This window comes from Solanum verrucosum, unplaced genomic scaffold, assembly GCF_900185275.1.
Source record: "Solanum verrucosum unplaced genomic scaffold, falcon-dt-bn FXZP01000268.1, whole genome shotgun sequence".
Classification (NCBI taxonomy): domain Eukaryota; kingdom Viridiplantae; phylum Streptophyta; class Magnoliopsida; order Solanales; family Solanaceae; genus Solanum; species Solanum verrucosum.
In genome coordinates, this window is record NW_026019957.1 from 4,117,560 (window position 1) to 4,135,832 (window position 18,273).

Here is an 18,273-nt window from a genome sequence, read left to right on the forward strand (position 1 = left end):
AATCTGGATTTAATCGGACTTCAATGTGAATACCGAACACCGGGTGAAAAACCAAAAATAAAAGTGCAATATAATGCTGTGGATTCTGTGGTACAATTCTTAATTTTTATGGTCAAACAAATCTGCTATATATATAACTTTGAGAATTTTAATTCTCTAAACAACCAAAACCCAAGAATTAATATCAAAACAAACTGTACACACACATTCATTACATATATACAATCCACCCAACTACCAAAACAAAAGGTGAAAAAAAAAACTACCAAAACAAAAGCTCCAAAACCTACCAACGAGGTTGCGGTAGAATGATAAATATTCTTTAATTCTTAATCAGAATTCTTGGGTTCGAGTCTCTATGAGTATAAAATCGCTTCTATTAGGGTGTGTTTTACCTAGAGGTGTCAGAAAGATATGAAAAAGCGACCAAACCATACCATACCAAACCAATTTATAGGATTTTTTAATATAACCGTGGACTTTTATTAATCTTATAGCCGTCCCAAATAATTGAAATAGTCTTTTTAATTTATATAAAAACACAAAAAAATATCGAACCGAATAGTCTTACATATATGTAATATATTTTATATACTACCAAATATGTTAAATTTAATATACAAATATATTTTATAATTTATTTTTCAAATACATAAAAAGTTAGGTCAGTAGACTTGGGTCTGTAGTTGCTTAGATTAGTTTTAACTTTTTAAAGGATCCAATTACTAGACTCATACGTTCATAAATCATACCCAATTACCCATATTAATATAATAATAATTATATACCAAATAATTAGCTTATGGCTAAACACCAAAACGGTAAAACATAACGTGCTATATATACTAGTTCTATGGAAAGTTTATCACTAACAAAGTAACCGAAAACTAAAAAGAAACCGACATGATTCGGATGATTTAAAAAATCTAATTTTGGTCATGGCATTGTAAAATAACCGATAAAAACAAATTATCAAGACACTTCTTTGCCCGGCTCTTTTTACCTTGAATATCAACAACCCCATAAAAAATTGGAAAAAAATCAACTAAAATTGGAGTTGTACCATACTCCATAAACCTCCAAATATTCCCTTTCATCTCACTAATAACTCTTTCATCTTCCAACTTAACCATATTTCTTGAAAGACAAATCTCCCCCAAAACATTAAAAACATTACCAAAAACAAGATCCCCAATTTTCACAACTTTACCTTATTTAAAATTCAAGAAATTCATCATTTCTGTCACGCCCTGAGCCTACACCCTGGGCGGGACTGGCACTCGAAGACCATTGCTAGCCCCAAGCGAACCCTTGGCCTAGCTACTTAACACAGCGGAACACTCAATGCAATAAAAGATCATAAAGCAACTTAAATGATAAAATCTGGCCAAAAAGGCAACTCGTGTCTCAAAAATAGAAAATATGTAAATACATAGATGAGAGACTCAATACTAACTGTCTGACTGTCTATGAAGCCTCTATAACACTGAGGTAGATGTTGGGACAAACCCCACAACATCCTAATAAAGCAAAACTAGGAAAACAAAATAACAGAGTCCTTCGGAACACAAAGAGGCTCATCACTGACTCTGGAGTGCTCAGCTGGATCAACGACGTGCTGGATGCTGATCTTGGTTACCTGCGTCTACATCATAATAAGATGCAGGCCAACTGACATCAGTACATTGAATATACGAATATGCGAGCTGGAAAGCTAAACAACAACTTAAGCTTGAAAGGAGTACAAAGGAACACTTACCTTGGCTCTGTTCAACTCATGAATAACCGAACTCAGTATAAAGCAATAAGACACATGCAATATATAAAACTTGTAAAATAATGTAAACAACTTAGTTCGTTAAAGATAAGGCAATAACAAACTCAACTTTACTTAAATATAAAAGTAATATAACTTTTGTGGGAGATTCTTTAACCGACAACCACCACTATGAGCCCTAGTGATGATACAACGTTTTACCTCACGTTTCCCAAGGACCATCTTATACCTTGCCTTGATATAGGACCTTACTTAACTTAGTGGATCCACTAGCTTAACTTACGTGATCATCTTAAAAGTATGACCCGTTAAATCCCATGATGGCTACATGGTTCTTATGGAGAGTTGAGTTAATATGAACTCGCGTCCCCAATTCGGTGCTCAATACTACTCCCAAAATATACTTTAGCTCAAACGTGTTTTAAACATCTCTTTCTTTAGTTGAGATAATTGCTCAAAGTCTAGCCCACCGGCTCTCTTGGAAAACATCGTTCCTTTCTTACTCAAATGTGAAAACATTTATAAACTTCTTTAGGAATACTTAGTTCCCTAATAACTTTTGAGAAATGAACTCAACTTTATACTTTGCTTGAAAGTTGAGCCTTAAAACGAAGTTTAAACGTTCAGTAAAGACTCTTGAAAACTTTAAAAACTTGTTTTGACTTACTTCTTAACTTCTAGACTTGACTCTAACTTCACTTGTGTAACATTCGACAATTTGAAATAGCTAAGAAGAGGCTTGAAATTTGAAATTTTTCATTTTTGGAAAGGATTTGAAAATCTGGAATTTGACCAAGTGTGGGAATCAGTGAGTTTTTTTGGCCAACTTTGAGCAGTCGTAACTCCTAGTTCAGGATTAGTTAGGAGTAGTTCCAGTTATGGTTGTGAATCTTGTGGAATTATCTTTCCAACGCCACCGAGTTTGCTCGATTCTGAGTTTGTATGAGCGAGTTATGTCTTTTAGAAGTTGGGCAGTTGGCAGGAAAATCTGTCCGGGAAATTAAGGGCATTTTGGTCTTTTTCCCTAGCCATTTCTTTTGGGATTATATGGTGTGTTAGGCTGATTTTGGATAATTTTTGTTCCATTTTAAAGAGAGAAAGTTAGGGTTCTTGAGAGTGAAGAAGAGAAGAAGAAGAGAAGAAGGGGAAGAAGAAGAGAAGAAGAGGAGATCAACAAGTTTCCGTCGTGGAAATCGTCGGGGGTGACCCCTATCAAGGTATGTGAGTTCTTTGTGTGGGTTGATCATTTCCCCCACACACCAAGCTCCTTTTTGATTTGAGGAAAGATTGGAATTGTTGTTGAAGTTGTTAGTTGTTGTTGTTGAAATTATTGTTGGTTGTGGGACATGATTGGGTTGTGTTTTGAGTTGTAATCCATGGTATGTTGAGGGATATGATGATCCTTAGTGTTTGGGGTTGATGCCCTTGAAGTAAGAGTGGTTTAGAGTTGGCAAATCAAGGGAGAAAAGTCGAATTTCTGGGTAAGGGGGTTGGCGCGTCGCGCCTGCCAGCGCCCCCCAAAAGGGATTCTGAAGTTTCCCCTTTGGGGCGGCACACCTCTCAGAGTGCCAGCAGGCCCCCTCTGAAGTTTTGGGGCGGCGCTCCGCGCCTTGCAGATCGCCAAGGACGCCATGTTCCCTCTTTCTTTCCATGCTTTCTCATGCATGTTCCTGGGTGTTATACCTATGTTCCCTAGTTGTTTCCAACACCCGAAAGTGTTTCTAAACGTCCCGAACTCACCCAAATACGTGTGATCATATACCTTGAATCCATAGTTCAATTCAAGGCAAGTTAGTATCAAGTTAAAGAGAAGTTAGAGTCAAGTCAAGCCATGTTAAGAAGTAAGTTCAAGCAAGTCCTCCAAGCTTTTCAAGAGTCTTCATTGAACGTTTTAACTTCATTTTTAGACTCAAGTTTCAAGTCAAGTAAAGAGCTTAGAGTTTCAAGCTAAGTAAAGAGTCTCAAGACTCAAGTTAAGTCAAGAGTGTAAGTTGAGTTCAATTCTCAAAAGCTATTAGGGAACTATGTATTCCCAAAGAGGTTTCTAAATGTTTTTACATTTGAGTAAGAAAGGAACTATGATTCCAAAAGAGCCTTAGGGCTAGTTTAAAAAAAAAAGGAACATCGTTTCCAAGTGAGCCTTTGGGCTAGATTTTGAGTAATTATCTCATTTAAAGAAAGATGTGTTTAAAACACTTATGAGCTAAAAGCATTTTGGGAGTAGTATCGAGCACCGATTTGGGGACGCGAGTTCATATTAAACTCAACTCTCCATAAGAACCATACAGCCAACATGGGAGTTAACGGGTCATACTTTTTAGATGAACCCGTAAAGTTAAGCTAGTGGATCCACTTAGTAAAGTTAGCTTCCTATATCAAGACCAGGTATAGGATGGTCCTCAGGCAACGTGAGGTAAAACGTTGTATCATTAGCTTCCTATATCATGGCAAGGTATAGGATGGTCCTCGGGCAACGTGAGGTAAAACGTTGTATCACCACTCATATTCATAGTGGTGGTTTGTCGGTTAGAGAAGCTCCCACAGTAGAAAGAGCATGGTTCCTCAAGGGTTCTGCTTAGTATGGAAGGGGGTATGGGACTTCATTCATACATTGCACAAGTAGACCTTGAGAGGAAACATGGTATTTTCATGATATTATAAATATGATTTTTACGTCATGTTTTAAGAGTTTTACAAGCTTTATATATTGCATGTGTCTTATTGCTTTATATATTGAGTTCATTTATTCATGAGTTGAACAGAGCCAAGGTAAGTGTTCTTTTGTACTCTTTTCAAGCTTAAGTCGTGGTTTAGCTTTCCAGCTCGCATACTCGTACATTCAATATACTGATGCCAGTTGGCCTGCATCTTATGACGATGCAGATACAGGTACCCCGGATCAGCATCCTGCACGTCGTTGATCCAGCTGAGCACTCCAGGGTCAGTGGTGAGCCTCCTTGCTTTCCGGAGGACTTGATTATTTCGTGTTTCTAGTTTCTATTTTTGATAGGATGTTGTGGGGTCTGTCTCAACATCCATCTCAGTATGTAGAGGCTTCATAGACAGACAATCAGTTAGTATTGAGTCTCTCATCTATGTATATATGTAAATATTCTATTTTGAGACTCGAGCTGCCTTTTGGCATGTTATGCATCAGTTGGTTGTTTTATAACCTTTCATTGCATGAAGTTATTCTGTTAAGTCAGGTTTCCGCTGAGTTAAGAAAGCCAGGCCAAGGGTTCGCTTGGGGCTAGCAATGGTCTCCGAGTGCCGGTCGCGCCCAGGGTGTAGGCTCGGGGAGTGACAACTTGACTTTGTTCCTAACTTTCCTCGAATTAGATTATGGATTCAAGGTTCATGATCTCATATTTATGGATGAGTTCGTGATGTTTAGATGTACCTTAGAGTGTTGAAATCAACTAGAAAACATAGGTACATTACTAAGGAACACGTACAAAAAGGTGGGGAATGAATGGGGATAACTGGCATCCCTGGCACTCTGAGAGGTACGGGGCGCGAACCCTCAAACTTCAGAAGACCTGATGGGGCGCACTGGCTGGCGCGTCGCCCCCAGGGGTGAACTTCAAAATCCCTACTAGGGCGCGCTGGCTGGCACAATGCCCCACCCCTTTCCCCAGAAAATTCCAACTTTTCTTATTCATTTCTCCAACTCTAAACCCTCTTAACTTCAAAGGTTCTTTCCCCAAACACTTAGAATCATTAAAACCCTTACCATACAATAGATTAAACTCGAAATTACACCCAGAAACATGTACCAAATAAGCAAGAAACTTCAACACAACCACAAGAATTCAACAAAACACAACCAATCTTTTCTCGAAATTGAAACAAGTTTGGCATGTGGGGGACTAAACCAACCCCACACTATGTGATCTCACATACCTTAATAGGGATCACCCCCGACGAAACCCACGACGATCTTGACGAACCTTGCTTCTTCTTCTCTTTTCTCCTCTTTTCTCATTTTCTCTCACAACCCTAACTCTCACTTTTTAAAAGGTAAAACTAATATAAAATCAGCTTAGACCCTTAATATAACCAAAATAAATGGTTAGGGAAAAGACCAAACTACCCTTAAAAATTCGGATTGAACTTCCCTTATCCCAACAGCCCAACTTCCAAATGGCAAAACTCACTTATACGAACTCGAAATCGAGCAAACTCAACAGAGTTGGAAAGATCATTCCAAGAGCTTTCCATACATAACTGAAAATACACCTAACTCATCCTGAGCTAGGATTTATGACCGTTTGAAGTTGACCAAAAACTCACTTTGTTTCCATACTTAACTAAATTTCCAAATTTGCATTCTTTAAAAAAAAAAGACTATTTCCAATTATAAGTTTCTTCATAGTTATTTCGAATTGCAAGATGTCAAAATATCTCCCCCTTGGGAACATTCGTTCTCGAATGAGATTACTCTTACTAGGCTAAGGGTGTAACATCAAACTCAAACACCCAACAAGCAAAATGCAAACAACAACAACATGCTCACTATAATTTAAAGAAAACTAAAAAGGAAATTAGTACCTTGATCTTCATTTCCTCCGGATTCAAAGAGATGTGGTTATCTCTTTTTCATGTCCTCTTCAGCTTCCCAAGTAGCTTCCCCAACAAATTGGTTCCTCCAAAGGACCTTAACTGATGCTACCTCTTTTGTTCTCAACCTGCGAACTTGACGATCTAAAATCTGAACAGGAATCTCCTCATAAGATAAGTTATCCTTGATCCTAATATTTTCAGTTGGTAGGATCAATGAAGGATCGCTCATGCACTTCTTCAACATGGAGATGTGAAATACCGGATGAACCGGTGCTAGCTTCTGTGGTAGCTCCAACTCATAAGCAACATTGCCAATCCTCTTGCCTATGCGGTACGGTCCAATATACCGGGGACTAAGTTTCCCCTTCTTACCAAACCTCATAACCCCCTTCATGGGTGAAACTTTCAAATATACCCAATCATCTACTTCGAACTCTAACGCCCTTCTCCTAACATCAGTGTAGGATTTTTGACGACTCTGTGCCGTTTTCAACCTTTCTTGAATCACTTTCAACTTCTCCATAGCTTGGTGAACTAAATTTGGTCCTATCAACCCTGCTTCACCAACTTCAAACCATCCAATAGGAGATCTACATCTTCTCCCATAAAGAGCTTCATATTGAGCCATTTGGATGCTAGAGTGATAACTGTTGTTGTAGGCAAACTCAATGAGAGGTAGGTAATCATCCCAATTACCTTTGAAATCAATCACACAAGCCCTCAACATATATTCTAAAGTATGAATAGTGCGCTTTGCTTGCCCATCAGTCTGAGGATGAAAGGCAGTACTTAAGTTCACCTTTGAACCCAAGCCTTTCTGAAAAGATTTCTAGAACTGTGCAGTAAATTGTGCACCTCTATCTGAAATAATGGAGACTGGACTCCATGAAGTCTCACCACCTCTTGAATATATAGCTTGGCATAATCTTCTGCTGAATGGGTAGTCTTTACCGACAGAAAATGGGCTAATTTTATGATTCTGTCGACAATTACCCAAATAGAATCATGTTGTCTACGAGACCTTGGCAACCCTGTGATGAAATCCATATTGATCATCTCCCACTTCCATTCCGGAAGTTCTATCTTCTGAGCCAAACCACCGGGCCTTTGGTGTTCAACTTTCACTTGCTGATAATTTGGACACTTAGCAACAAATTTAGCAATGCCTTTCTTCAAGCTATTCCACCATTAAACTTTTCTCAAATCACGATACATCTTTGTGGAACCCGGATGAATAGAATATCTAGAGCTATGAGCTTCCTCCATAATCTTCTCTTGAAGTCCATCCACCATAGGTACACACAATCTACCTTGATATCTCAATACACCATCTTCCCCTTGTTCAAAAGCTAATACTCTTTGCTTTTGAACATTTGCCTTCAACTCAAGCAAAATGGGATCTTGGTCTTGTTTCTCTTTACTTCTGAAACTAATAATGACTCAGCCCCGTTCGTCACCTTTATTCCTCCTTCTGCAGAATCCATAAGTCTGACTCCCAGGCGTGCTAGTCTGTGCACATCTTTTTCTAACTCTCTCTTTCCTTGTTCAATATGGGCAGTGCTACCCATAGACAACCTGCTCAAGGAATCATCAGCAACATTAGCCTTACCTGGGTGGTAAAGAATATTCAGGTCATAATCCTTGAGTAGTTCTAACCACCTCTTCTGTCTGAGATTAAGCTCTTTCTGAGTGAGCACATATTGAAGACTCTTGTGATCAGTGAATATATCAACATGCATACCATACAAATAATAACCCCATATCTTCAAAGCGAATACTACATCAGCCAACTCTAAGTCATGGGTTGGGTAGTTCTTCTCATGAATCTTCAACTGTCTGGAGGCATAAGTTATAACCTTGCCATTCTGTATTAAGACACAACCCAAACCAACTCTAGATGCATCACAATACACCACAAAACCTTGAGTACCTTCTGGTAAAGTCAAAACTGGGGCAGTAGTCAACCTCTTTTTCAATTCCTGAAAGCTTTTCTCACAAGCTTCAGACCATTGAAATTTCACTGTCTTCTGAGTCAACTTGGTCAAATGAGATGAAATAGACGAGAACCCTTCTACAAACCTTCTATAATAGCCAGCTAAACCCAAGAAACTTCTAATATCAGTTGGAGATGTAGGTCTAGGCCAATTCTGCACTGCCTCAATTTTCTGAGTAGCAACTTTAATTCAATCACTAGACACAATGTGGCCTAGAAATGTCACAGACTCAATCCAAAACTCACACTTAGAGAACTTGGCATACAACTCCTTATCTTTCAAAGTTAAAGAACTATTCTAAGATGACTAGCATGATCTTCTTCATTCCTTGAATAGATTAGTATGTCATCAATGAAGACGATAGCAAACATATCTAAATAAGGTTTGAAAACTCTATTCATAAGGTCCATGAATGTTGCTGGTGTATTAGTCAAACCAAAGGACATGACCAAAAACTCATAATGACCATATCTGGTTCTGAAAGCTGTCTTTGGAATATCACATTCCCTTACTCTTAATTGATGATAGCCTGATCTGAGGTCAATTTTTGAAAAACAGGTGGCACCCTGAAGCTGATCGAAAAGATCATCAATCATCGGAAAAGGATACTTATTCTTGATGGTAACCTTGTTCAACTGGCGGTAGTCTATACACATCCTAAGGGAACCATCTTTCTTTCTCACAAACAAGACCGGAGCGCCTCAAGGTGAGACACTTGGTTGAATGAAACCCTTATCTAGGAGATCTTTCAACTACTCCTTCAACTCTTTCAACTCTGCTGGTGCCATTCTATATGGCGGAATAGAGATGGGACGAGTACCTGGAATGATATCTATGCCGAAATCTATTTCTTTCTCATGAGGAACTGCAGGTAGGTCATCAGGAAAAACTTCTAGAAACTCTCTTATTATAGGAACTGACTGAATGAGAGGTATCTCAACACTAGAGTCATTAATTCGGACTAAGTGATAGATACAGCCCTTCGAAACTAACTTTCTCGCCTTAAGGTATGAAATGAAACGACCCTTAGGCACTGCTGAACTCCTACTCCACTCCATGACTGGCTCATTTAGAAATTGAAACTTGACCACTCGAGTTCTACAATCTATTGATACATAACAGGCGTGAAGCCAGTCCATACCTAGAATGACACCGAAAAGTACCATGTCTAACTCAACTAAATTTGCTATGGTGCTCTTGTGATTGATGAAAATGGGACAATCACGATAGACTCTTTCTGCTAGAATAGATTTCCCAACAGGTGTAGAAACACAAAAAGGTTCACAAAGTCTTTCAGGAAGAATATCAAACTTATTTGCAACGTAAGGGGTTACAAAAGATAAACTTGCTCCTGGGTCTAGCAAAGCATACACATCAAAAGCAAAGACTTTGATCATACCAGTGACAACATCTGGAGAGTTCACCTGTTCATGGCGACTGGTGATTGCATAGAGGCGGTTTGCTCCTCCACCAGTACCAGAAGTGGCTCCTCTAGGTGACGTCCTATCTGGGGGAGCAATTGGTGAAGATTGGGCCCTATTGCCCAGATTTCCACTACCTTGCTTGTTCTTAGGGCACTCCTTCATGAAGTGACCCTCTTGTCCACACTTAAAACAACATGTCTGGCCATCACGACATTTACCTGGGTGGGTTCTACCACACCAAGCACATGCAGGGGTCAAACTACCTCCTTGTGCCACACTACCTGGGGACGGTGTTGATCTAGCCTTGAAGTCCTTCAAATTCTGGCCATTATACTCACCTCTGTATTTGGGTGCAGGTGCCCTAGCAGATGATAGAGAATGTCCCTTTTGCCTTGGTTGAAAGGACGAACGGTTTGCATTACTTTTCTGCTGCCTGTACTCATTTTCGGTCTTAGCTTTCTTATTTCTGAACTCTTTCATGTCCCTCAGTTTCTCTTCCTTAACTTGTTGCACATAAACCATCAACCTTGATATGTCCATGTCCCCGATAAGCATTGCAGCCCTACCTTCCTTACTCGACAGACGAGACAGCCCAGCAACAAACAAGCTCATTCTACTCCTCATGTCCGCAACCATCTCCGGAGCATAACTGGATAGTTGGGTGAACTTCAACCCATACTCATGAACACTTAAAGACTCTTGTTTAAGTGTGATGAACTCACGTACCTTGGCCTTTTTCAATTCTCGAGGAAAGAAACTCCCCAAGAAAGCTTCCTCAAAATAGGCCTAACTCGCAGGTGGTGCATCTTCAGCTCTTCCCCCTTTCCACTGGTCGAGCCAAGTTCTAGCAACATCCTTCAATTGATACGTAGCTAGTTCAACTCGCTCAATATCTGCCACATGCATCACGTCAAATACCTTCTTCAGCTCATCAATAAAGTTCTCTGGATCCTCAGTAGTGCTCGAACCCATGAAACTCGGAGGATTCATCCCCAAGAACTCACAAATCCTTGAAGTGTCAGCTCCTTCATGTCGAGCTCCCCTTTGCTGACCAATCTGGTTAGTTACAGCTTGACTCAGTATCACAATTACCTCTCTCAACTCAGCATTAGTAACTTCCCCTTGAGGTTGCACTTCAGGTGCATAAGGTAACTCTTGCTCCTCAACATTATGCCTAGCAGGACGCCCTCTAACAACTCTTCGTGGAGGCGCACACGCATGAATTAGAGGGAAACTTTTAGAGATAACCTCTAACGCACGAGATGGGTATGAAGGAAGTGAAAAATTTCCTAAATGTTGCAGTCTCCTAATTATAGATGTGGCGCGCTTCACACCGATAACAAGGACTCTACGGACACAGCTTCATAGACTCCTTAGGACTCTTGAACTCTGTGCTCTAATACCAAGTTTGTCACGCCCCGACCCTACACCCTGGGCGGGATTGGCACTCGAAGACCATTGCTGGCCCCAAGCGAACCCTTGGCCTAGCTACTTAACACAGCGGAACACTCAATGCAATAAAAGATCATAAAGCAACTTAAATGATAAAATTTGGCAAAAAATGCAACTCGTGTCTCAAAAATAGAAAATATGTAAATACATAGATGAGAGACTCAATACTAACTGTCTGACTGTCTATGAAGCCTCTATAACACTGAGGTAGATGTTGGGACAGACCCCACAACATCCTAATAAAGAAAAACTAGGAGAACAAAATAACAGAGTCCTCCGGAACACAAAGAGGCTCACCACTGACTCTGGAGTGCTCAGCTGGACCAACGGCATACTGGATGTTGATCCTGGTTACCTGCGTCCACATTATAATAAGATGCAGGCCAACTGGCATCAGTACATTGAATGTACGAGTATGCAAGCTGGAAAGCTAAACAACAACTTAAGTTTGAAAGGAGTACAAAGGAACACTTACCTTGGCTCTGTTCAACTCATGAATAACCGAACTCAATATAAAGCAATAAGCCACATGCAATATATAAACCTTGTAAAACAATGTAATAAACTTAGTTTGTTAGAGATAAGGCAATAACAAACTCAACTTTACTTAAATATAAAAGTAATATAACTTTTGTGGGAGGTTCTTTAACCGACAACCACCACTATGAGCCCTAGTAATGATACAACGTTTTACCTCACGTTTCCCAAGGACCATCCTATACCTTGCCTTGATATAGGACCTTACTTAACTTAGTGGATCCACTAGCTTAACTTACGTGATCATCTTAAAAGTATGACCCGTTAAATCCCATGCTGGCTACATGGTTCTTATGAAGTGAGTTATTATGAACTCGCGTCCCCAATTTGGTGCTCAATACTACTCCCAAAATATACTTTAGCTCAAATGTGTTTTAAACACCTCTTTCTTTAGTTGAGATAATTGCTCAAAGTCTAGCCCACCGGCTCTCTTGGAAAACATCATTCCTTTCTTACTCAAATGTTAAAACATTTATAAACTTCTTTAGGAATACTTAGTTCCCTAATAACTTTTGAGAAATGAACTCAACTCTCTACTTTGCTTGAAACTTGAGCCTTAAAAAGAAGTTTAAACGTTCAGTAAAGACTCTTGATAACTTTAAAAACTTGTTTTGACTTACTTCTTAACTTCTAGACTTGACTCTAACTTCACTTGACTTTGATCCTAACTTTCCTCGAATTGGATTATGGATTCAAGGTTCATGATCTCATGTTTATGGATGAGTTCGTGAGGTTTAGATGTACCTTAGAGTGTTGAAATCAACTAGAAAACATAGGTACATTACTAAGGAACACGTACAAAAAGGTGGGGAACGAACGGGGAAAACTGGCATCCCTGGCGCTCTGAGAGGCGCGGGGCGCCAACCCTCAAACTTCAGAAGACCTGATGGGGCGCACTGGCTGGCGCGTCACCCCAAGGGGTGAACTTCAAAACCCCTATTGGGGCGCGCTGGCTGGCGCGACGCCCCACCCCTTTCCCCAGAAAATTTCGGCCTTTCTCCTTCATTTCTCCAACTCTAAACCCTCTTAACTTCAAAGGTTCTTTCCCCAAACACTTAGAATCATTAAAACCCTTAACATACAATAGATTAAACTCGAAATTACACCCGGAAACATGTACCAAATCAACAAGAAACTTCTACACAACCACAAGAATTCAACAAAACACAACCAATCTTTTCTCGGAATTGAAACAAGTTTGGCATGTGGGGGACTAAACCAACCCCACGCTATGTGATCTCACATACCTTAATAGGGATCACCCCGACGAAAACCACGACGATCTTGACGAACCTTGCTTCTTCTTCTCTTTTCTCCTCTTCTCTCATTTTCTCTCACAACCCTAACTCTCACTTTTTAAAAGGGAAAACTGATATAAAATCAGCTTAGACCCTTAATATAACCAAAAGAAATGGTTAGGAAAAAGACCAAACTACCCTTAAAAAATCGGATTAAACTTCCCTTATCTCAACAACCCAACTTCTAAAGGGAATAACTCACTCATACGAATTTGAAATCGCGCAAACTCAGCGGCGTTGGAAAGATCATTCCAAGAGATTTTCAAAAATAACTGAAAATACACCTAACTCATCCTGATCTAGGAGTTATGACCGTTTGAAGTTGACCAAAAACTCACTTTTTTTTCCATACTCAACTAAATTTCCAGATTTGCATTCTTTCCAAAAAAAAAAGACTATTTCCAATTATAAGCTTCTTCATAGTTATTTCGAATTGCAAGATGTCACAATTTCAACAACCCCTTTTCCCCTTTTTTCATCATATGATTCCATAGCTTTATTTGGAATGGTGAAGGTGGAAGATTTTGGGGTTTTTCAAGAATGTTGATTTTTTTATTTGAGTAAGGATTATGTAGATTAAAGGTGGGAAAAGAAAGATGAATAACAAGTTCATTTATTGTTATTTTTTTGGTGAAATGATGGAAAAATGCTCTAAGGGAGAAATTAGCTCCCAAATTAGCTTTTTGAGTTTACAATTAAAGAAATGTGACTCTTAGTTGATTAAGAAGTCACATAAAATATGATTAAGATTAAGTGGAATTAGTTGAAGTGTAATGTAATATTTGAAACTTGTTAGATTTTTAAATAAAGTGGACATGAAGTTATAAGTTTGTCATCATAAAAAAAAAAGAATCAGAAACTATCTTGGTCTTTGTATTTATCTTTAAAATTAAATGAGGTTTTGATGATTGACATATATTGATTTACTTATATGCACCTTACCTTGTTAAATGGTTACTCGAAGTAAGTTCAAATGTTATCGCAGAAAATCACGTATATTTCTTTTTCTTGCTTAGAAAAATAGAAGATTCGATCTCATATAACACTATATAAAGAACATTTATTTTCTTTGCTTAGAAGGATAATCTTAAATCACAACAAAAATGAACCATATTACATAGAGGTATATTTGTATTGAAATTTATCCCTAATCTCTTCTCTATTTTTGAGGTTGAAGTATTTAAATAGTTCTACAATAACACAAGACACATGCAATCACAAACTTTGCAATCACAAATATTTAATGAGACGATTTATTTGCTTGAAGTTTCTTTCTTTTAGAGAGCAATTTTGCAAACCTACAAAAAATAAATAAATTATCATTTAAAAATAGAATTATTGAGAAACTAAAATACCCTAATATGTAGCTTATACAAGCAAAAGTCTACATCTACTCCCTTTATGTCATTTTATGTGTCTTAATTTGATAGAATACAAACATAATACAAAGAATATTTTTGAAAATAAAAAAGCGTTTAACATACTCTGAGGATTACACCGAGTATGCATATATATGTATATTACCTCTTTAGAGCTTCCTCATTAGTTTCAGGATCCTCTTTGGAGTTTTGTTTCTTCAACAAATTTTCACCAACTTGTACCAATAATTTCATATTAGCCTCTGTAGCATTATCCATTGCAGTAGTTGAAACTGTCAGTGCATTTTCCTGGTATTTTTTTTTATCATATATAATAAAGAACAATTAATTATTTAAGAACATATATAAAATATACTCAATATTTATACCATGTATATAAATTGGTTCTACACTTATTATATTCCTTGTATACACTTTAGATATCCATCCTATTTAGCGATGAATTATCACGAAATTTTATTGGCTACGAGAGTATAGTCTATACCGTATAGAATTAAAAAAATTGGAAAAATTACTTGGATGGTTACCTTTTAATAAATAATTATTGATTTTAGTGATACTTTTCATTTATTACCATTTATAGCAATACTATGTTAAATCTGCAATATGTATTAAAAGTGAATTATGTATGCAATATATATGTATTATAATTGTTTTTATAAATATATTATGCTTTTTTTATAAGAAATTGACACATTGTATTATAAGTGTATTAAAATGTGTAATAAATGTATTATCCATCAATAAAACTTGTATTATATGTGAATAATAAATTGTTCTTGGTAATATGTATTAAAATTGTATTAAAAGTGTTATTGCTATAAATGGTAAATATTTTTTATTAAAGTATATTTATGTAAGTTTCCCATTAAAATTTATGCATACAATATACAGAATAATTTTTCTAACGGAAGGAATTTAATTAAACGTACCCCCTTGCACCCTCATATATAGTTCTAGTACACTTAGCTACGAACAATTTAGTGATCGATAAAGTAAATAATTAAGTGAGATGGTCTTACTTGAATCCTGAGGTAATTTTTTTGATCATTAAGAGCTTTAAAGACAGTAGCAATGTAATAATCACTCATGTAAGAATTTGCTGAAGACATAATTTGTAGAAAAGGACTTGAATGTTTATTATGAATTGAATTAGCCACTCAATAGCACCCCATTTAGCTGCTTCTTGTGCTGTATATGTTGTATAAAAATCTGCAGCATTCCCAGTGCCTAATGAGAGTAGCAAAATTTCATTGTAGTTCATTGGTTTAGTTGATGACAATGCTGGTTCCGCTTGCGTCGAATGGTTGCTTGCCACGCTAAGTGCAATTAAGGTCTGTATATATATATATTTACTGCCAGACCTCTATATAACATTCATTCTTGGTAAGAACATATAACAGTCATTCCTGGTAAGAACATATTTGTATCATTAATAATAGGGAAAATTAAGTACCCCAGCCTATGCTCAAAATCCCTGAGACACACCTAACCTTTACCTATTACCCCCCCCCCCCCGAACTTATTTTTAATTAATTTTCTACCCCTTTTCGGCCTACGTGGCACTATCCTTGAAAAAATTGTCAACACGCGCTGGGCCCACAAAATAGTGGCTAAATTTACCTAATAATTGTCACTAATATCCGTAACTTTGTGGCTAAATTTACCTAATAATTGGCGCCATTTTAATTTTTTGGTGGGAAAGATTTGTAGACAAAACATTTGCTACGAACTTTATTTTTTGTCACTAAAAATATGTGAATCATGCATTTGAGGACGAAATGTAAGTTTTGTCACAAAAAAATGTATAATTGGAGACGAATTTTTTATCGTAGCTAAACTTTTCGTGGCTAAACATTAGATTTGTTGTAGTGAAAATTATATAGGCTGGGGGTACTTATGCAAACTAGATAAGTGAGATTTATGTAAGTTGCCGATAATAATAATTAAGTCGGGACTTACTTGAACCCTGAGGTAATTGTTTTGTGAATCAAGAGCTTGAAAAGTAGTAGAAAGGTAATAATCAGTCATGTAAGAGCTTGCAGCATTAGTCATTTTCTGTATAACTGACATCCATCGGAAAATAGCCCATTTAGCTGCCTCTTCTGCTGTATATGTTTCATAAAACTCTGAATTAGTGCCAGTGCCTAATGAGAGCAACAACATTTGTTGGTAATTCAATGACTTAATTGAAGCAAATGGATAATAACGACTGCATGCATGCACGTACAACACATGATAGTATTGATTTGATATTTCGAAAATATGTCTGATTGAATCGAAGTCATATTTATCTCCATTACTACTATTTACTAGTATTAGTAACAAAATAATGTGGAGGAAAATATATTGGAGCTGCTGCTGTGGAATAACATATGTCATACATTTAGCATCCAATTCTGGAGACTTTGCTAACTGCATTTTTTTTTAAAATAAAAAATTAGTCGAAAGTATATTACATATTGACACTTCTTGGCTTCTATATGATTTTACTTCTTAATATTTTGACACACCTAATTAGTCGATATTCTGGCTACTTCACTGAATCACTGTCACCGTTAAAACTCCTATATAAACACGTCTGATCTCAACATCAAAATGTTTTGTTACCGTTCCCATAATCAAGATAAATTATAATATAATCTTGTAGTTTTAAATTTACTATTTATACGTGGACTTTAACCAGTGCACACAAAGCGTTCACCATAGAGTGCTCACCCGAAGGGTAAATGCTATGGCATAAATTATAGCGGTTGCGGATTATCCTGGGGTTAAAAAAAGGTTTTTTTATACTTGTCTTATTCTCTATTTTTGTTTTACTCTTTCCATGTTTATTTCTTAACTATATGTTGAAAAAATACATTATATTATTATATGAGTTCTCTTTCTTTGCATAATAGATACATACATTGAAAGTATTGAGAGAGAAAAAGCAAGATCATCAAATGATGTGTTATAATGGATGAGACTGTTTCTTTCTTAATTAGATGGCTTAGATTCGAGCTTTGAATATGAAACAATCTTTGATAGGAAGCATTATCCCCCCAAATGGGGTCCTACCCAATGTGAATTCAAATTAATCAGACTTTAAAGTGGATATCAAACATCGAGTGGAGAAAAAAGAAGAAGCAAAAGCAAGAAGCAATTCATGTTTGAGCCAACTCCTTCGTATTTTGTACAGTCTCCCCTTCGTTTGTATCTAAATAAATAGAGGCAGACAAGTCAGGAACTCCTTTTATTAGGCTTAAAAAAACCATCTTCATATACCAAATGTGGTAACATACTTGTATTGATGCATATTGAGTTATAATATATTTTCCTTATTACCAATAAAAAAAAAAAAGGAGTACAATCCAAAGAACCCAGTCTCATAATTGAAGTTTCTTTTATTTTCTTTGGTTTGTCTAAAATCTGTTGGAACATGACATTTTAATAGTAAAAAAATTATTTATTAAGTATAAATTGCTAAAGTACAAATTAATTCTCCTTTTCTCTTTTTACTCATTACAAAACACAATAATATTCTTGTGAGAAGTTTAAAATAATTGCTAAAATTTGAATTTTATAAATCTTTTAAATTCCTAGGAATATTCTGTCATCATTTCTTTGACAATTAATAGAGAGACCCAATATATTGTTCACTTAATACACATACTTAACACATTTTCTAACTATTCACCCAACCCAACAACCAAAATTAAAGCTGACACTTGTAAAATTGACATTCATCTTCACCTTTTTTTTTAAAAAAAAATCTTCTTTATGTGATATATGAGAAAGTTTAAGTTCTTAATTATATTTTCTTAGTTATTCATTTCTATTCAGTTTAAATAATTATAAAAAGTTCAA

At 36.9% G+C, this 18,273-nt stretch overlaps 1 pseudogene; it reads right to left on the reverse strand.

Moving 5' to 3' along the window:
• Positions 1-14,285: 14,285 nt before the first annotated feature.
• LOC125814375 (patatin-T5-like) lies at positions 14,286-16,845 on the reverse strand (annotated as a pseudogene).
• Positions 16,846-18,273: the final 1,428 nt, after the last annotated feature.